This window comes from Aptenodytes forsteri, unplaced genomic scaffold (assembly GCF_000699145.1).
Source record: "Aptenodytes forsteri isolate BGI_AS27 unplaced genomic scaffold, ASM69914v1 Scaffold82, whole genome shotgun sequence".
NCBI lineage: Eukaryota > Metazoa > Chordata > Aves > Sphenisciformes > Spheniscidae > Aptenodytes > Aptenodytes forsteri.
Genome location: NW_008795490.1, coordinates 12468872 through 12489177, shown reverse-complemented (window position 1 = coordinate 12489177; position 20306 = coordinate 12468872). Strand labels below are relative to the sequence as shown.

General features: G+C 37.0%; 1 protein-coding gene across 3 annotated transcripts in view; it reads right to left on the bottom strand.

The window, feature by feature from the left end:
- EPB41L2 (erythrocyte membrane protein band 4.1 like 2) overlaps positions 1-19895 on the bottom strand; it is a 134165-nt gene extending 114270 nt beyond the window's left edge. For all 3 annotated transcript variants that reach the window (XM_009281527.2, XM_009281528.2, XM_009281529.2), the window contains exon 1: positions 19818-19895. The gene's annotated coding sequence lies outside the window, so the exon portion shown is untranslated. The remainder of the gene's footprint in view (positions 1-19817) is intronic.
- Positions 19896-20306: the final 411 nt, after the last annotated feature.

Genomic DNA, 20306 nt, shown 5'->3' with positions numbered 1-20306 from the left:
TTGGCCTCGGCCCATCGATCCAGCCTGTCCAGGTCCCTCTGCAGAGCCTTCCTACCCTCGAGCACATCAACACTCCCACCCAACTTGGTGTTGTCTGCAAACTTACTGAGGGTGCACTCGATCCCCTCATCTAGATCATTGATAAAGATATTGAACAAGACCGGCCCCAAAACTGAGCCCTGGGGAACACCGCTCGTGACCGGCCGCCAACTGGATTGAACTCCATTCACCACAACAGGCACAACAAATACTAATGATAAATTCTCTTCAAATGGTTGTACTATAGAACAAGTAGAAAACTGTTTTAAAGGTGAACATTTAATACCTCCAGAAATATTAGGAAGAATTAAATTTGACAAGTGAAATTTTTAGTAATAAAAAGTTTCCTATTGTCATGACACAACCATCTTTATTCTGTATTAACATAGTTATTCTGCATTGACTTTTTTTTTCTTTCCTCCAAGAAACTAAAGACTTTCATGCTAGGTAACATATTTATTTGATTTATAAAGTATTTGTTGGAGAAGGTCTTTTTCCAGAATACTGTTTTCTACACAGTGGATTTACTGGTTTGGCTAGTTCATCCGATTCCAACAGCAAGTTAGATCAGTTATCACAGGTCAAGCACCACATTTCTCAAATTACCTTAGCTTTAAGTTTTGTATATGTTATTGAAAGACTAAAGCTTTTCAAGATTCCTTCAACGTTTTCTCCTACTTCTAGCATCTTGATATGCCAAATAATTAAAGGGAAACATTTTGAAGAAAAGCGAGGCTATCAGAGGAGATGCATGGTATCACCTATTATGAATGTATTTTCAAAAGCAAATCACAAAGACACTTTTAAACATAGCTGATACTGTCTATTCTGTTAAAAGGCACCAGTCACGTGACTGAGTAAGCCCATTAACCATTTAATTCATTTGAAAGTTTAGGGACAGAGCAGCGCAAATTCAAGGCTTCTCAGCAGTACTGGCAAGACTAACTGGCAAGACTAACTTTTTCCAGTCCAATTCATTTTTGCTGCAGCAGCAGCACTAGCTCCCACTTCCATCCTTCCTCCCATAGCTTAGGAGCCCCAGTGACTTCCCCAGCCTCATTGCACAGTAACCCCAGTCCCACTGCCCTCATACTGTGCTCCTGGTCCCTCTCTGTCCAAATTTCCAACCTTTGACAGTTTCCCAGAAATCTGCCTGGTTTGCAGCCAGGAGAACAGAAATAGAGGTAAGGATACTGCAAGAATCAAGCTTCACTCTAGCTTGCCTCTGCCTCTCACAACAGGGAGCTAATAAATGCCAGTACAGGATGGGGCGAGATGCACAGGCATAGAAGTGTGCTGCAGACCTTGCTCAGCGTCAGCACCCTGAGCCATTCAAGCAGATCTTGTGCCAAAGCAGGCAAAGCACAGAGCCTCCACCCAGAGAATCTCATCCTTCTGTTTTAGGCTGCGGTTTTGCTGCCCTTATCAGCCCCCCACCCTACATATCAATTCTGTGACAAAAGACAGTTAAGCAAAGCATATAACGAAGGCAATCTTGGTCTATACCTTCTCCTTCCAAAAACATTAAAACTATTACTTTGCCCCAACATTAACTTTTGGTAAAAAAAAAAAAAAAGCAGCTGTTTGGCAAACTTTTGTGCAATCATTCCTATCAGTTCTCACAGGGGTTTAATTTAAACTAAGCATTTCAGTTGAACTTCATTTTTCGGGGGATGAGGGTGGGTAGAGGAAGAAATCAGGCTAACACTACTACTGAAACAAAACAAAAAGAAATGAGTTTGTTTCCAACTACAGCTAAATTATTACAGTGAATTATTTCACTGGAACCTCCTGAAGTGCCTCGGGAGACATTCTTCTGCATTAAGCTTGCAATTACTCTACAAAGCTATACTATAAATTCTTCATCCCTTTACAGCTGTCCCTCTGTTTACAGCTACGCTTAACTGAACTGCTGCTATCAGCTACCTGCGTTTTACACAGACTCAAGCTATATAAATTTTAGGAACTATTGTATGACATCTGCATCTTCCCTTCAATACTGCTCTTGGTATCTGCAGTATCTGTAACTTGCCAGGACTTCTCAGCCATAGGCTCACTTAAGTGTTTAAAAAGTATTCTCCACAATCTGTCAGTCATTAAGAGCTTTGCTCTTTAGTCAGAACTGTGCCATAGGCATAACATATTTCCAATAGTTATTTCAAAGAGTTATTTTTGTTTCTTATTAAAGTAAGAAGCATTGTTACTTTCATTCAGGAATACCAAACAGGTATATGATTGCACTGGTAGGTAAGATAGCACCATTTTTTAAACTATGACATCCATCCAGTTAAGTCTTACACCATCTGATACCCCTAAAAAAAGTTTACAATGCTCTTTCATTCAACTTCGCATTGTAATGCACATCAAGTGTGCCCATTCCTAACCAAGTTAAAATTTAACAAATTGAATGAACACCAGTTCCATACCTGGAAGAAGGATGTTAGGTACCATCTAGTAAGGTTACAATTACTCATTACGATTTTGGTTTAAGATGCATCTCCCCAGCTGATGTCTAAAATGAACTATTTTACATACCTGGTTTAGGGAGAAGCCACCTAAACAGCTAACTAAAATAAACAAGGGACAATATCTCTGTCTTCGTAGGACGTATGGAGAAAGTTGAAGCAGCAGTCTCTTATGTGGTAAGGGAAAGGAGGCATACAGGGAAAGTGTGTACGGTGGTGGAAGTTTCCTAAGTGAGAACGGCTGCCAAAGGAATTATAACAAGTAATCAAACCTTTCTGTTGGTTTTTATGTTATAAAGACAATAGAGACTTAATCTGCAAAATCAACAATAACCCTTTTCTGCTAATTAATACCAACTTAATGAATGAACTATACGATACGGTTAAGGCAAGCAGTAATGTATTTTTTGTCTTGTCTATGGCTACAATCTCTTGTGAAATACCAAGTCCTCAGAAATGAGATTCAGGATCCTTGACTCAAGAGAGATATCTAGAGGTAAAGATCAAGCTTTACAAGCTGTGGTACTGGCTTTGGGAATCCACTTTTTGGATCTCTGTACAGAGAAATCTAGTCTTACAAATATCTTCAGGAAGCAGCATAGACCCATTAGTGATGTTATAAATTCAATTTTCAGACTTCACACCAGATAAAAAAAACAACCCTCCTTTATCTTCATGACTAAGTCGTGTTCAATACCTTGATTCTAATAAGATACGAAACACTTTGCATGTGGTAGATATAACTGAAACTATGGAAGACTCTACAGTTATTTCAACAGTCCTTTTATTGGCAGCACTTCAGCGCTCCCTTGAAGAAAAACAAATACATTGTTGTGCTTATCCAATTCCTTTGAATTATGGAGAGTAGCTTCTATATGCACAGTAACCAAATTTTTACTCTTTGTAGCTTCAGCTTTCCTTGTTGCAGACTTAAAAAAAATAATCTATATTTGAGATCAAACCGCAGACTAACAGATATGTGATAAAACTGAGCTAAGAGCACCAACAATTTGTTACTGTCAGACACTTCACATGACTAAATATGTAGATAGGGAATTTACATGCCACAAAAATATACCACAATACATAGCTTACATGAAATTAAAGAGAGAGGTTTTGAATAGCATCTTAACATAAAATGGAAACTTATATACCTCCTTAGTATTTGAGAAAACTGACTAGCTTTAAAAATCTTTCTTAAAAAACACAAAACAAAAATATCACATTTTAACCAAAACCAGAATATGTATTTAACTGCTCCATAAAAGCAGTTTACAGTCAAACAAGTTATTCAAAATATTCCTTATATATTTGTCTCCAGTCCCCCAAAGAATTAACTTTAACATTAAAGGGAATGTACTAGATTTTAAGATGCAAGCTTTACACATTTTAAAGTTTTAAATACAATAAAGTTTGCTTGAAGACATAAGTTGGAAAGACACGAAAAGACATGGTACTCTTCATATACATTTTATCATCATTCTGTGGAATGAATTTGTAGATGGAATGTTCCCATAAAATTTCAGAACTGTATTCTATAAAATGATTTAGAAGAACAACAATTTTACATAAAATACTCAAACTGTGTTAATGTAACACTTTAGCTACCTTAAACACATTTATAGTAACAATTTGGAGTTTCTAAAAAAAAAAACCAAACCAACAAAAAAAACCCCACCATGCATAAGAAAAGGTGCTAAACTCTTCTTGAAAACAAAAAAAAGAAGATACTGGACATCCAGTCTTTTCCTCACAATCTTTCCCATACAAGTGCATCTACTCTCATCATTTGTCCCTCTTCACACTTCAGCAGTTTTAGCTCAGATATTTTAAATGAAGTATTTTAATAGCATGGTCATCACTGTCACACAAAGTCTTAACAGAAAACATAACTATGCTCAACTATTTTTGCCCCTGCTCTTGTGCAAACGGGGAAGCCACTGTCGCGTCCAATGGCACAGTTATCAATGCAGATCTGATCACTGACTGAGGACTGAAGTTCACAACACGGTTTGGCCCTAAGAACAACTTTACAAAAGATTTAGCTATATACTTAAAAATTGGAAATAACGATCAACTTTGCATTTAATAAGCAAGAAAAGACTGCGTACAAAATTTCTGGAGCGACTGTGTAGGCAATGCCATTTGTAATTCTGGAGGCTAGTGCACTCAAACAATGGTTTATAGAAGATCTTTCAGATAGAATTAGATTGCAGACCATTGGTTCCATCACAACAAGCCTGGAACATCCTCAAATTTAGGCAATATTCACAGGATATTTAACTAGGATGCAGAGAGGGTTACTACCAGCATGACCATCTTCTTGCCTTCTCTAGCTATTCCTCACCCTCTCTTTCGCCAGTATACTAGGGAAGGAAAAGGAGCCAAGGAGACCAAATAGTACCCATCCCCATGGAGCGTCCTCCCCCGCTGCAGGCACTGGAATTTATAATCAAAACTGTCTGGGACACAGACTGCTGCTGGTGTTGCCTGCAATGTTGGCAGGCTGTTAAAGTTACAAAGAGAGAAGTATGTGCCAAAATATGTACTCTTGCTTGCCAAGCATATAATCCTGATGCATACTTCCTGATAGGAAAAGGATTTAATAAATATGAGATAATTTCCTTTTCCCTTTGCTTAGAAACTATCTTCTTTCCCACGTGCTTAAGGTCAGAGAAAAAGAAATGGCACAGCTTCCACATTTAAAAAGCTCAGTTAATTCTCTGCCTGGAATACTCCGCTTCGTTTGATCAAGCATATTCCGTATTTTCTTAACAACTCTGATGACAACCACCAGGACAAGTTTTGGAATCTAACACAGAGCCTCTGTCTCCCGTTACTCATGAAACACTTCAAAACATGTTGGACAGTTAGACTTATTTGGTGAATATGGTCCCAGTTGTTGCCAGGCCCACTCTACTGTGCGGTCTACTAGTAGGTTCTCTCCTGGTCTGAAACAGCAAAGGAATACCTGCGAAGGACTATGGGTTTTGCACTTGAGTCATGGCATGCCCTCGGTTAAAGTCAAAAGGGAAGTTTGCTACAAACTTTCCATTGCCACAGGTTTTAATTTTATAACAGGATACCTATAGGTTGATGGATAGCTTCTGATGCTTAAAAAGGCAACAGAAAGATAGTAAGTAGAAAAGCAAAATACATGGCTCAGAGAATCAAGTAACAGACAGCATTACAGTGCTGAGGCACTCAGTTTGCTTCATTACTATAGCATGGCAATGTTCTAGTTATTAATTTAGTATAATGCCATATGAGTGATACTAGTGAAATACTAGACAAACCAAGGCTAGGATTTCAGGAGTCCTTATTAAGGAAAAACTAAAGGTAGCTAACAATAAATTCAAAAGATCTTGTCGAAGAACGAATGTGAAGGAGGTATTAATAACTGTTACAACCCTGCGTCGAAAATAATCTTAACGCATTTAAGAGAATTCTTACTTTCATAAGGCTTCCAAAGAAGAAGAATCACTTGCCACTTAGGTCTAACAGAGAAGAGTTGTCCATGTACTGAGAGATTCCTGGCAAATGACTTAAGTGTTACTAAGGCAACGATCATGACTATTTTCTCTAACTTGCAACATCCTTCTGCTAGTTAACTTCTTTTCCTATTTGAAAAAAAGGAGGAAATAAGACCTTTTACTCATGACAAGCTGTCAGAGATTTCAGTTGCTAAATAAGATATATTCAGCTGAGTGAACTTAAAAGCTTACAGAGGATATAGCAAAACAGTTGACATGGTTTTTGGAACAAAAGTCAACAACACACAGAGTGAGTTTGTACAGCAGCAAGATTTGCCTGACAGCAAAAGGCAGTCTACAAATATTCAGTTTTACCAGAACCATTCTTGAATTTGAATTCTTTACCATTAACCACTCTTGAAGCAAAAAGCAGGCAAAAGGGTAGAAGATTTCAGAGGGGGAAAAGCCTGCTAAAGTAAATCAGAATTCTCAACTGAAATTGGAAACATTATCTTCTGTCTCCCAGTCATAAGATTTCCATAACTGCCGTAAGTCTAACTACTGTGCCTCGCATACAGTTTAAGCCCCATTTGACATCTCCTCAAGACATATCTGTGCAAATAAATGATGATCAAAATGAAACAAACCAGAAGAAATCTCTTGCCTTTGCTTTAGAAGCTAAATCATGTAACTTTTTATTTTTATCCATTCATTTATCAATCACCAGTTAGGCAAACTTTTTATGTATATATGTACGTATATACACACTTAAAAGTAAACCCCATTCTCTGCATTGATGCTCTTTCAACTAATCCTCTCCTACCCTACTACTACCATCTGAAATACCTTATACAAGCCTGGAAGCTGGTCTTCAGAACCAAATACGAACTCTATGTTCTTATAAGAAGTCCCAAGGTAATCATTGGCAAAATGTACATGACATGAGTCCCAAGGTAATCATTGGCAAAATGTACACAGACCATACATGACTGAGCATTACAAGACAAACTAGTAGGACGCTCTCCCATATCTAATAGATGCCTATGGATTCACGGTAGACTGTTGCCTGGCACCATGTCCCTGCTGCACATTATGGTTTGCAGGTTCATTCAGTTTTAGGCTCCCTAGTAGAAGAGAGCTGAGGACATACTGGAGCAAGTCCAGCAAAGATGGTTAAAGGCTTGCAGCATCTGCCATATGAGAAGAGGCTGAGAAAGCTGGAATTGTTTAGTCTGGGAAAGAGAAGGCCTGGGGGCAGGGGATCTTATCACAGTGTATAAATACCTGATGGGGGAGAGTAAAGAAAACAGAGCCAGGCTCTACACAGTGGTACCTAGTGCAATGATATGAGGCAATGGGGACAAATCAAAATACAGAAAATTCTACTTAAACATAGGTGGGGGGAAAAAAAAAAAAAATCTTTTTTACTCTGAGGGTCATCAAACACTGGAACAGGTTACCCAAAGAATGAGAAGCCTCCATCCTCAGAAGTATTCAAACCTGACTGGACAAGGTTCTGTGATCTGCATTGAGTAGGAGAAGGGGTTGGACTGGGCGATCTCCAGAGGTCTCTTCCAACCTCAACAATTCTGTAACTCCCGGCACAAATAAAATGATTAATCATGTTCTCCAAGGGAAGCAGGAAAAATATAAGTTGTAAAGACAGGAATGCCTTTATGTTCTATGACAGATGCCAAGTACTTCACAAAAAAAAAAAAAAACTGGAATCCCTACCTCAAACCAGCTAGTAATCTAATCAAACTGAGACCAAGAGATACCAACCATCATCAGAGGTGTTAGGAACAGGAAGACAAAGACTATTTTGAACTCCAACAAGAACACTGTTTGAAACATTACAACTGTTGGCCTGGATTCCTACAGAAATAAGACCTGTGCAATCATACTGCCTCTTCATCTGTTTGTTATCCTTCTCTAGTAATGTTTAAGTTCAATGGTCAATTTTAACCAAATTTAGCAGTGGTCCAGAGGTCTCAATAATACTTAATTTCTACAAGACTCACAAAACCAGTTTGCCAGGAAAGAAATCCAAAGTAGTGAAGAGTGTCTAGTATGAACCCATAAGTAACCTATTCTATTTGGCTTACTAGCTTTCCAGCCAGCACTTACCAGCCAGACAAAATGCATACTTACCTGGTGATATTTGGATGGTTCTGCATCAAGTATATTTAGGAGATAATGGAAGCAAACAAAGGAAAGAGGTAGAGACAGCACAGAAACATTTATTAGTGACAGGAAGAAAGCTGACATTTTGTTATAAAGGAGAGCAAGATAAAGTCATAGAAAACCATGCTTCATGAATTCTTCCATTAGAACTTACTTTTAAATATTTAAAGTCCTGATGCTTTCAGGTAAACTTGAAATGAATTCTGAGGAGGATTACAAGAAGGTCAACAACATATTTGTCACCACTAGCTGAGAGGCTAGTATTTCAGTATTCCCATATTACTACTTCCAACTATTACTGAATATTGTATAGTGGAGCATCAGAGCACAAAGGGAGGAAAAAGGAGAAAGAACATGAGTGGAGCAGTATTTCAGGTACATGAAAAACTGATTATTACCTAAAAATTCTACTGCTCATGTCCTGCTTTTACCACACTACTACTCATTCATTAGAAAGTTTTTGAAAGACATTAGCAGAAGCAAATCCAGCAATATAAACCAATTTCAGCTGATATTAGATAGATGGGATCTCTAAATCCAGTTTATTCAGCTTGCAGGATTCTCATCACAAATTCTGCATTCTAGGTTTCTTCCCTCCCCTCCCCATCCACCACCATTACACTCAGAATGCAAACTAATTTGTGCCTTTAACCCAAACAATCTGCACTCAGAAACATGTGGACAGTTAGCTGATCATAAAAGCACAGAGAGCTGCAAAGCTCTGCCTGCTGCAGGTATTTGAACTGATAATGCAGAGAGGATGATGTAGATTAAAAAAAAAAAATCTGTCTCTTGAATTGCTAGTTTGATAATTTTGGTCAAATCTTCATGATGGTTTTGCAAGTATTCAAACTGAGTTAGTTCACACTGATTATCAGTGTGCCTCAACTGTTGCAGCTGACAAGTCTGAGAAAACAAAACTTTAGACAGTCATCCCAGAATTTTGGCAGCAGCAATTCCTCAGACTGCAAATAACCCACGGCATCATTTCTGTACCCCTGTCACAAGGGCACAGAATTTGTTGCAGTATACATTGTTGGGCATGGTGACCTCTTAGACTGGAAGCAGAGAGCACAACTACTATGTATGGAAACAGAAGTGTCATGTCCTGAATCAAAAGGTTACCTTTACTCACAGCTGGGTAGTCCATCTACTTCCAATCCGAGCACTAATGGACAGTTTGAAAGCTGCAGTGATAGTTTAGACACAGATACATCTTCACATATAGACAATATATAAAGCACTTTGGTCTCACCCAGGGAACTGACTATACCAACCCTCCATATATTTTTCTTTTGAAGAACATACCAAGTTCAGTAGGCTATGTTAGAGGTATCCATCATAAAATATATCAGAGAAGTTCCATTTGCAGCCTGTATAGAGCTTAAGCTGCTTAATTAAGTTTCTTGACTTGGAAGAAGAGAAAACAAAAGTATAAATCAAGTTACAATACTCTTGAGACTCTATGGGGAAGAGAAAAAAGTGAAGAGTCTTTGGCATCTTATTACAAGAACTCAGCAGATCTGATTTAGAACTCTCGTAATGGCATATCAGCCTTTTCTGAAAGGTCAGGAGATACCTCATATTTAATAACACTCTAGCCTCCTAATGCTTATGTGAGCTGCAGAACAACACAGATACAATAGTCATAAGACCACCAAAAATAAAATCATTAGAAAACATTCAGAAATCTCTTAATGCATCCATCTTTGCATTTTTGGGGTAAAAGCATTGTAAGTTTCACTACAATAAATCCCTCCCAAAAAGGTATTTTCTGCCTGTCTATCAACTGCTATATTTCAACACCTTCTCTTGTGAGAACTGCCGGTAATGATTTTAGAAAGTCACTATAACTAACTGTTTTGATGCAAGAACGTTTTTAACTGAGAAGTCACACAGTTTAAAAATATGATATTACTGTAGGCAATAACAGCCTATCATAATCAGAAAAGATCAGTTCTGCTAATTAATACTCCCATATCACTTATATATTCTTTACGTCAACAGCAACAGCAGTCAGTGAAGATGTTTTAGGAATATTTTAGCTTTATAGACCGAGTTCGATGTTTAAGTCAAAATTCCCTACATAAGAGGAAATAAAACCATCCACAGGAAACAAAGCAGCATCTTACTGATCATACATTGCTATGCTGACTCAAATGTCTTGTGAGCACAAAACCACAATAATGCAGAGTCATTGCATTACATCAGACTGCAAGTCTCTTCTCACTTTTTCTACTTTACGCTATTCAAGAACTAGCTGCTAGTCAGACCTTTGAATTTCACCATTTGCACCACAATGCTAGACAAACAGCCACAAAGCCCACTAGCTGTAAGAAGAAAAAGACTAGTAGTATTTACCCATGAGGTGGAATAAGTACAGCTTATCCTAACAGGGTACAAAAGACTGCAGAACAACCAACATAGGTGACTTTTTAACAAAAAAACCCAACAAAACAGAAGAAAAAAAAATCATGCAACTTTAGATTCCTCCTTTTCTTTTACTTATCACCCCAGAAGTTATGCCCTCTTTAGCACAGGAATCAGAAATGGAAAGCTAGAGGAAGTGAAAGCCCAGGAGCTTGTACCTATGCTCTCCACATGCATTAGTGACTTTTCTCTTGCTATCACTTCTCCCTGTGCAGCAGCAAGCTAAGAATTTGAAGTTGATCTTTCTGCTCAGTTCCTCAAAACTTCTACACCAAAACTTGCAAGTGTGCTTTCAAGAATAGCAGCAAAACAACAAAGCACACAAATGATTCAGAAAATTAGCTACAACCAAATCAGCGGATCAAACCGGAAAACTGGATATAGTACATGTGCTCTTCTTGGCTGAAAAGCACTGAATTGCTGGCAAAAATCTTGCCAAATATTTTAGCCTCTTTGCAGAATTACCAGCCCTTCAGGGTATCGGCAAAGACAGTTTTGTCATGTGAATGACTGCATACTCTTGAAAAGTAGGTGTAGCCTATGGCAGTGCTTTTCAAGCATAGAGACAGGTCAGTAAATTGAAAGGTTTTTCATGCAAAGGAAGATATGCCTCAAAAGATAACAAGGCATCTCCCTTAGTCTAGCAGGGTGAAAGGAGCAACAAATGTTTTCAAAACAAAGGGTTAGAAGCACTGCATGGGAGCATATTCAGCTTAGTTTGATTTTGCAGGAGAAGGGTCTTTATATGTAATCATGTTGATGTAAGGTCTATATTAGATTATCTCATTTGCAGCAATAGTTACGTCACCTATTTTTAAACAAAGAATTCCAAGGTGGCTGCTTCAATTTCAGCTAAAGCTCTGAATGTGATCACCTTCACATAAAGCAACAAGAAGCCTTCCATATTAAAGTAGTGTAGCACTTAAAAGTCCCAGCTGTGGATCGGGTAACATTTTACTGCTCACAGCAGAGACAAAGTTTTGCATACCTTTGCAGCGTATCACCATCAGACCACTCTCAACTCATTACAAATGTTTCTTTAGCAATGATTAGCAGAGCAAAATCCATCTTCAATTCTTCAGTAGTACAGGACTTTGTAAACAACAGTAGTGTTTACTTTAGAGTTAATTCAAGGGGAGACCGAAAAAGACAAGAGAACAGAAGAAAATGAAGTGGGGAGGAGAGGTTACAAAGGGCTTGCTTGGAGCTGAAAGGATGAAGGGGAGAGAAAATACAGGGAACCACGCCTTTAGAGGATAAACTGAAATGGAGGTGAGGGAAAAGAAATCAAACTTACAACAGTACATCTACTGCTGAAAATGGAAGCCCAGCTTCAGCTGCTTAATGTAACCTCCATACAGACTACAGATACTCAGCCTCCTACTTTAAAGGCATCTCTGTAAGTACATTTTTGTTTTAAAGGCCCCATGACAGGAGCAATAGTTCAGAAGTACTGTCCTTGAATGATCCATGGACACAGAGTTGCCCACTGATATCCCTACTTTAATAAGCTCAAATTTAGCACTGAAGGAAAAAAAAAAATTACAATCTAGTTAGTGGCCAAATTTGCTGTTCAAATGTTTGCACATACAAGATACATATGATCAAAGGTACAAGTCACAGTCTGCTCTCAGCTCACCAAACCAGACAAAGAAATAATGAATCATAGTCAGAAATGTCTCAAATATCTCCAGCTCCAATTCACTCCTACGCAGTGGTACATTTTCCCTCCATGAATTCATAGTTTACAAGCCATTTCAGGCTAATAATGCTCTGCAAAAATATGTTTAAAGAAAACAAATTTCTGTAATTTTACTTTATGTTACTGAAAAGTAGACATAATTATAATTTTAAGCTTGCAAAAATCTAATGGCAAAACATGGTTTGTCTTCTATAAAAAAAGATAACTGCTAATACCCTAACAATAGCAAACAAACAGCTAGAAAAATGGTACAAATGGAATTCCCATTATAGCAGAATCTTGCTGTTCTAACAAGAATATTTAATACTCATGAAGCTTTGTTCTGACAGATGTCAAAGTTGCTATTATGATTTTGTTTCTCTTTCATTTTATAAAAGAAGTACACACTGCAAAACTTTCCAACTTTGTTTCTGTATAGAAATCAAACTAACATTGTTCTGTCATGTGAGAAAGTTACTCAAGCCCCTGCAACACCAAGAAACTTCAGTAAGAGAACTTCCACACAGTTATTCAAGTACCAGTTATGTTTTTAAATTATCAGAGAATAATACTATACCTGAATGCATCTGGGGAAAAAAGACTTAACTGCAGAAAATCAGACATTTTTGCATCTGTGTAACAAAGTTAAACTAATCCGAGTTATATTTGTCATAAAACACCACCGCTTTGCATAAATACACAGGAACCCTCTTCCACAAATCAGGATGAGATACTTTCAAGAACTGAAGTGTCATCGGACAGCAAACCAATGCCATCACAACACAGCACTGTCCCACAGACTCCCCCTACACACATATAGCAGCAATAGACTTGGAGGTAAGTAACTGGCTCCAACACGTTGGTGGGAGGCAGAACCTGAAGCTAGTCAGCAGAAGCTGCTCTTCTCTAAAAGAAATGAAAAACTCCATACCCATGGGAAAAAAAAAAGAAAACTTTGTTTCCCCAAAAAAGAGGGATTGTCTTTATTCCATTTTATTTTAAAAAAAATGAGGGTGAGGGAAGAACAAGCAAGATTTGACAGGCTGCAGAAACCATGGGCAACACATAAGTACTACCTAACACAGTGTATTCAAAAGGATAGATAAAGCAGGATATTCTTCTAAAAGAAGCTCTAAGGGTCTGCTGCACTAACTTTCAGCTCAACTAATTACATATTAAAAATCATCTAAATTTACTAAAATTAAAAACCCCAACCTTTTCCACTAAAATGTTACCTCAAAGAGGGAAACTGCAAAATTTAATTAAAAATTGATTCAAATTTAATAGAGAACAGCATCCAATAACAAACAGAAGGTAGACCAAAAGAAAATAGCACTCAAGGAAAATAGAATGAATTCCTAATAAAAAAGACATATGTCTTTACTAAGGTTAGAAGTAACCAAAAAAATCCCATGGTGACATCAGCATATTTCCTAACACTGTCTTGTACTAGCTCCTGATGCTTAAAACTTAAAGCACTTTCCCCATTACAAGAACTAGGATAACTTCTTCATATACTATGTAGTACAAATTCTAACACACAAAATCCAAGTACTTCATTTCTGCTTTGATTTTTGTCACTGCTGAAAATACAGCAATTTCACCTCTGAAGTGGTAGTTGACCAAAAGCACAGCCCAATATCAGAGGGGTATGGTCAGAGGAAAGAATTCACCTCCAGCATGAACATATGAAGTAAAAAAAAAAAAAACCACACCACACCACTTTATAAAGTTTCCCGTGTCTTCTATAAGAAGTTTTTATCAACACCATTTTCATGTCAACAAGCCTACCTTTAAGTTCTTAAATAAAAGTATTAGTTAACCATCTCTCCTAATGATGACCCACGAAATAGACAACACGAAAGATTTGCAATACCTTAACTTATTTTTGTCAGGTTCCTGTTCACTCTGAACTACAGGAAAGTTGTTTGCCCTACACCTAAACGACAATTTTTTCCTCTGCAATTTTTCTGAATCACCAACAACTTCCTGACACATCAAAATTTAAAAGCATTCCTTGAGAACAGTATCTCCTAGAAACCTATAGCGGGAACATATAACCATCACTTAACTCTACTGTGCTAACCTATCCATAGCCCTGGATGAAGCTATTTTTTATTTTGTTTGGTTTGTTTGTTTTTAAGCAAAGAATAAGTTTACATTGAATAGGATCTCTGAGAACATGAACTTTATTTTCCTTTAATTTGAGTTGCTACCATAACTACATGACCAGTTTACCAAGGCATACCTATGGATGTACTGCCCGAGTTATCTGAAACAAAGCTTCAGTCGGGGAAAAAAAAAAGGTCACCACCAAAAAAGCAAAAAGAATCAGCCAGAGGAAAAACGCATTTTTCCAAAAGAAATGCCTATGCTTTTACCTTCTTGACATAACCAAAGGTCTGAAAACATTCACAGAATATAAAATCATTTGTTATGTCTTGTGCAATTAATTTAACTGCTTATATACTGATCCTTCTAGCCAGCATACTGTTGTTAACCTTGGGAACAATACAACATAAAAACCCGCTTAGAATTTGAAAAATAACATTAGCAGAAAAGTTTCTTTAATGTAACTACTTAAATGGAGTCTTAAAACATTTAACCAAAAAAGTCAAAAAAAACCTGACTTGTTTTTCAGACGAGTAAAACGAGCACCCTTGTGAGCTTTTGAACAGAAAGGATCCACAGATTTTTAGTGAGTATCCTTTGCAAGCAAGCAAAGATCATTCAGCAGTAAAAAAGAAGCAGGTTGATTTTAACTTCAATAAGCTTGACATCTAAATGGCAACATACTAGCTTTTTGCTTTTTTTTTAAAGAAAAAAAACCAAAAAATCAAAACCAACTTCACAAGGCAAATTATTCTTCCCACATCATTCAACAGTTTATGGATACAAGATGTTTCAAGTCAGAAAATTAGGGTTCATGACAGTGACTAAACAGTTCAGACAATAAAAACTGTTTTCATCTGGTCCCATTCCAAAGTTTTAACGCTGCTACGTATGGTGTACATCTTGCCCTTTATTAAGGCATATGAAATACTCTAAAACAGCACCAAGAGCTGGGTAATTTTATGGTAAACCAACCATCTTCATAGTAGGTGTTGCCTTGGAATGGAAGTTAAGAGAATGGGAAAAAAAATACTAAAAATCAGGGAAAACTGAAAAAAGGTCTGAAAAATGCAAAGAAGCTGCAGTTTTATAAATGCAGAAATGGCTGAAGCAAATCTGTTCCCAACATATCAGGAGCATGTTTTGCGTTTTTCACATAGGCTTTTAAAAATCCATTTGCAGGCAGTAAATAAAACATTTTTCATTCTTAGCCCAGTACTTCAAGTCTCATGATTCCTCAAGATAAAGAGTTAAATCACTTAGACTTTAGAATAAGTTAGCACAGTAAAATATACTTCAGCTAATGTATGTGTATTTTTATAAAGCTTCATTATGCTTTCTGAAATACGAGAAACAGAAGTCCATAATACATAAGGAGACAAGAAGTAATGCAGCTTCTAGCATCATCCTTTCATATCAGAGCTAAAATTGCATAAACTTTTCCTCCAGAAGGATCTGTCTCACATTTAATACCTTGTCTCTAGTTAAGACAGCAAATATTCTGTCAAGATTATTGAGCTTGTAATGGTCTAAGGATGAAAGTAAAATGTAGGGTTATGTATCTTTTACTAAATTTGCTAAAACAAGTGTGCATGGGTGCATATGGGGAGGCAGTGGTAAAGAAGTTTCTGTCCTCAGCCCTTTCAGGTCTTCAAAAAGCAGGAATATCCACTTTGTTATTTGAATATAACAAATTTAAGTTTTAAGAAACCATACATATCACGCTGGCACTCTCCCCAAGTCAGAACACTGTTGTTCACTACTGTGTTCTGTAGTAAGATTTCATTTTGTGTTTGAACGAGGTTTTTAAACATAGATCTCTCTGGCAACGTTAAGTCATTTTACAGAGCATTTTTATGGAGAAGGCACCATTTCTCCAAGCATTTTCTCACCTCCAACACAGGATTGAAGTATTCCCAAATTCACTTATATATAGTTTCATTTCTGCTACAGTACAAGAACAATGTGCTGGTAATAGTGTAAACTTTTTTCCAGAATACCTCTGGTATTCAGTCTCTACTGTAAGTCATTATTCTATTCCGCAGTTATCCCATGGAACTTAAATAGCATCCTTACCTTCTGAAATGAAAGTGGGGATGAATTTAACTGTGACAAAAAAAAAAGTAATGGTTTAATATGCTATATGTTTCACCATTTCTACTGAATGGAATTAAGAGATGAAGACTGAGAATATGGATTTCAGTCTTCAGAAATGTGTCTTACCCTTCTGAAGGAAAATATTTCAGTGTATTCAGAAAAAGCTACAATGGTCTCATGTTGTAAGCAAACATCATACTCAAGGCAGGGGGGAAGGAAAAATAAATCAATCTGTAAGTGCACAGATCTCATTAAACATTAATTGCTTTCTATAAGACACATCCTCAAGCACACAAAGAGCAGAGAAAGCACACTGTGAAAGTGAGCCCAAATATCCAACAGCTTAAGTTAATTACCACAAGATAATTAGAGGTCCAAAACAGGTTTAATACTGAAATCACTTGCAATTGGGGTTTGTAAAGAAGGAGTAGTAGCATTGATATGTAGCATAGCAATCCCAGGCTTGATCTGGGTAGCCGCCTCTGACCATTACGTAGCTAACCCCTTGTCAAAGATTACTGCGATACAAAAGCGTTGACTACAGAGGGGACAAAGCAGCCTTAACACCAAACATGGACTTAAGTATGAAGTTTATGCTATAACATTATTTGGGTTTTGGTTGTGGGTTCCCCCTCCCTCTTTTCTTCCAGACATTGGATTTCCTTCAGATTCATGGTCCAATAATGCAATATCTAATGTATCCAAAAAGCCATACAAGAAAAAGGATCCAGTCCTCGAAGAGATCAATGATATACAGGCTTACTGTTTTGCCACATTTCTTTAATTAATTGATGATGGAACAACAGCAGTTACAGTATTATTTAAGTACAACTTCAAAGGAGGAAGCCCAAACAGGGGATTAAAGACCTTCTTTCAACTAACTGAGGAAATAAAAAATAGTTCATTTACAAATAGTGTCTACAAAGTACAAAACACTGTATTTGGAAATTGAACAAGAACTTTCAGATCCAAAATTGAAATGTTCAAACTCAAAGGAGTTTGCAGGACATACTCAATATATTCTAAAATATTTTATTAATGAATCCTTGCTTTTGTGAGTAACTGGAAGCAATAAAAATGTTTCAACAAATATGAAACCCAAGTGCACATTTTTATCGTCAGATTTTAATTTTGGCTTGATTTTCAGAAGAAGTAGGATACATGCTGAGTCAATCAGAATTTAAAAGTCTGCCTATTACCAACTCAAAAGGTTGCAATAAGAATATATATTTTAAATCCCATACACAGGATAACTGAGTAGTTCAAATTAGAAAAAGCTGTTTTAATTTTCCATTGTGGCAAGAGATCACATCATGCATTTTAAATACGTACTGAAGAATGTTATTAAAAATACAAAAACTATGTTCTTAAAATGTTGTAGTCAAATTCTTATCCAGGCCACTAAAAAGAATACCACAGTTATAGTCTATACTTCTCAAGCCACAGTAATGGGATAGCAGTAATTTACAGTAAAATCTGGTGTTACATTTAGCTGTACAACACTACTAATTACAGAGTCATTTCAACAATAAATATTTGGTTAAACTCTGCTTTGTCATCAGTGCAAGCAATTTAAGATGAAACCAATCTTTCAGAGAGTCCACACTTCTTTTTTAGAGTCTATTTTTATTTTCTGGTAACTGAACATCTTTTCCTACAGAACATTTCTCCAGAACTAGTGCTTTGCAAACAGAAAACCGCATAGACAATGTTAGAAGCAAAAGGGAAGATTCAAACCTAGAGCACCAAGGCAATACATGGTTCCCTTTAAACTGTCCTCAGCTAACCCTATTTTACTATTCAATGCCAAAGTCTTCTAACAATGACCCTACAGACCACACAGGCTGCATCACTTAGTAACAGCAAGGTAAGTTAAAAGACAGGCCACATCACACCCTTCAGAAAAAATCCAGGGAGGAGAAACCAAGACACAGACGAATATGAGCACCATGGTAGGTATAATTTCAAGTAAAACACTCAGTTAACCCCCTACACACTGACAAAGTAGCCTGCGGTTTTAAAGAGAGGATCCTCCTGCAATGCTCCTTCACAACAAAGTCTCTGAAGAGCCAAGCTACTATTAATAAAAGCACTACATAGACAAATGGCAGTAGTACCTTATCTCCACTAGAAAAAAAAACCCAACCAAAAAAAAAACAAAACCAGCAAAACACTACTACCTGCTTCTGAGAATACTCAGAGCCAGCCAATCAGTATTTATACAAGAGGCCATCTTAACAGAAGTCAGGCCTTCAAAGCATCTCATACTGGAGTCCAGTCACAAAACATCATGCCACCATCAAAGGAAGTTGTGATGTGCAGAGCAAATGGTAGGCATCTGAAATTCTCCTTTATGAGACCTCATAAATATTACCTATAATTGAGTCCTCTACTCTCGTAAGAATGAGGAAGAATCCAGCCCCAGCTTTTCTCCAGAACTAGGAAAAAAAACAGGGTACAAGAGTGTAGAAGGGAAGAGGGTGAACAGAACTATTTGAAGGGAAATCAGAAGGGAAACAGGATTTGAGTTTTGTTTTGTTGGGGTTTGAAGTTTTACATATCAAGTCCATAGATTCTTCTGATTGTTTCTGCTTTCAAGGTAGTATGTCAGGTGTAAGGAACTACATAAAGAATATAAAACGGAGAAACCAAGCCATGAACTGTAAACTGAAATTAGAGAATGCTATTCGGCATTATTGTCAGCAATGCCTATACAGCTTGCTGATCAGGTAGCAGCAGCACTTACAGAGCTGCTGTAACGCAGGGTTTGCAGAGTGCCACTAAAACATCAGGCACTACTGCAACGGAAACAAACTTCCCCCCCCCCCCCAGTCTGTTAAAATAAACAAGCACGTATTCTTGCTGAGCTGTCCCACTTGCATTACATACAAGTCTATAATCTCACACCATACACAGAACATACTTTTCTCATTTCACTAGCCAAACAGAACAGCTATTTTTGGATTACCCAATAGTAATGAATCAATATTCTGTTGATATGGCCTTCACTTAGTCTGTAAATCTTTACAGGGTACTCAAAGACAAGGTGAAGTCTATGGAGGAAATAAGTCACTAGTAAAATTACCTTCACAGAAGAGTTTATATCACAACATTTTAATTAAGAATTTAAGACTTGCTAAAAGTCAAAACATTTACTGTATCATTAATATGTTCTTTCCTGTATAATATTACAAAACTGACAACTTAAACCATGTAAATTTATCACATCAATAGCAAAAATATTTGAGAAGTTGAAACAGAACACAACTGAACCTATTTAGTAAATTCCTACAGCGAAATTTCTGATGCTAAAAAAAAAAAAAAAGCACAAGTTACCTCTAACTCCAATAGAAGTCTTGAAGATTAGTAGAATGCAATCAACTATGACAACTGGGTAACAGCACAATATCTTCTTTACCTATAAGAGAGAGTTAAATTTGGAGTCAAATTACACAAAAAACTATCGGCAACCGAGTGAATTAGAAAACCAGAGAAGTGAAATTGAACTGTGCTTAAATGAGAAATATATATTTCAAATGTGAACACCCTTCCAAATAGGAAGGGAAAAATACACAATCATTTAACTTGCACTTTGATTTTATCTCTTTTTAAAAAACAGAAGTGTGGCAGTTTATTATAAATCAAACACTCTTAAAGTCAAGAGGAGTCTTTTCTTTCAATTTAAAAGGCCAGAAATAACCCCTTACGATGCAGTTTGACTCCTTGTATAACCCAGGCTACAACACAATCACACACTCCCACATCCCCTTTTCTTGCTCCCATCCTCTTTCTTGTGTCCAGCCATCGTGTGAGTATACAATGAAC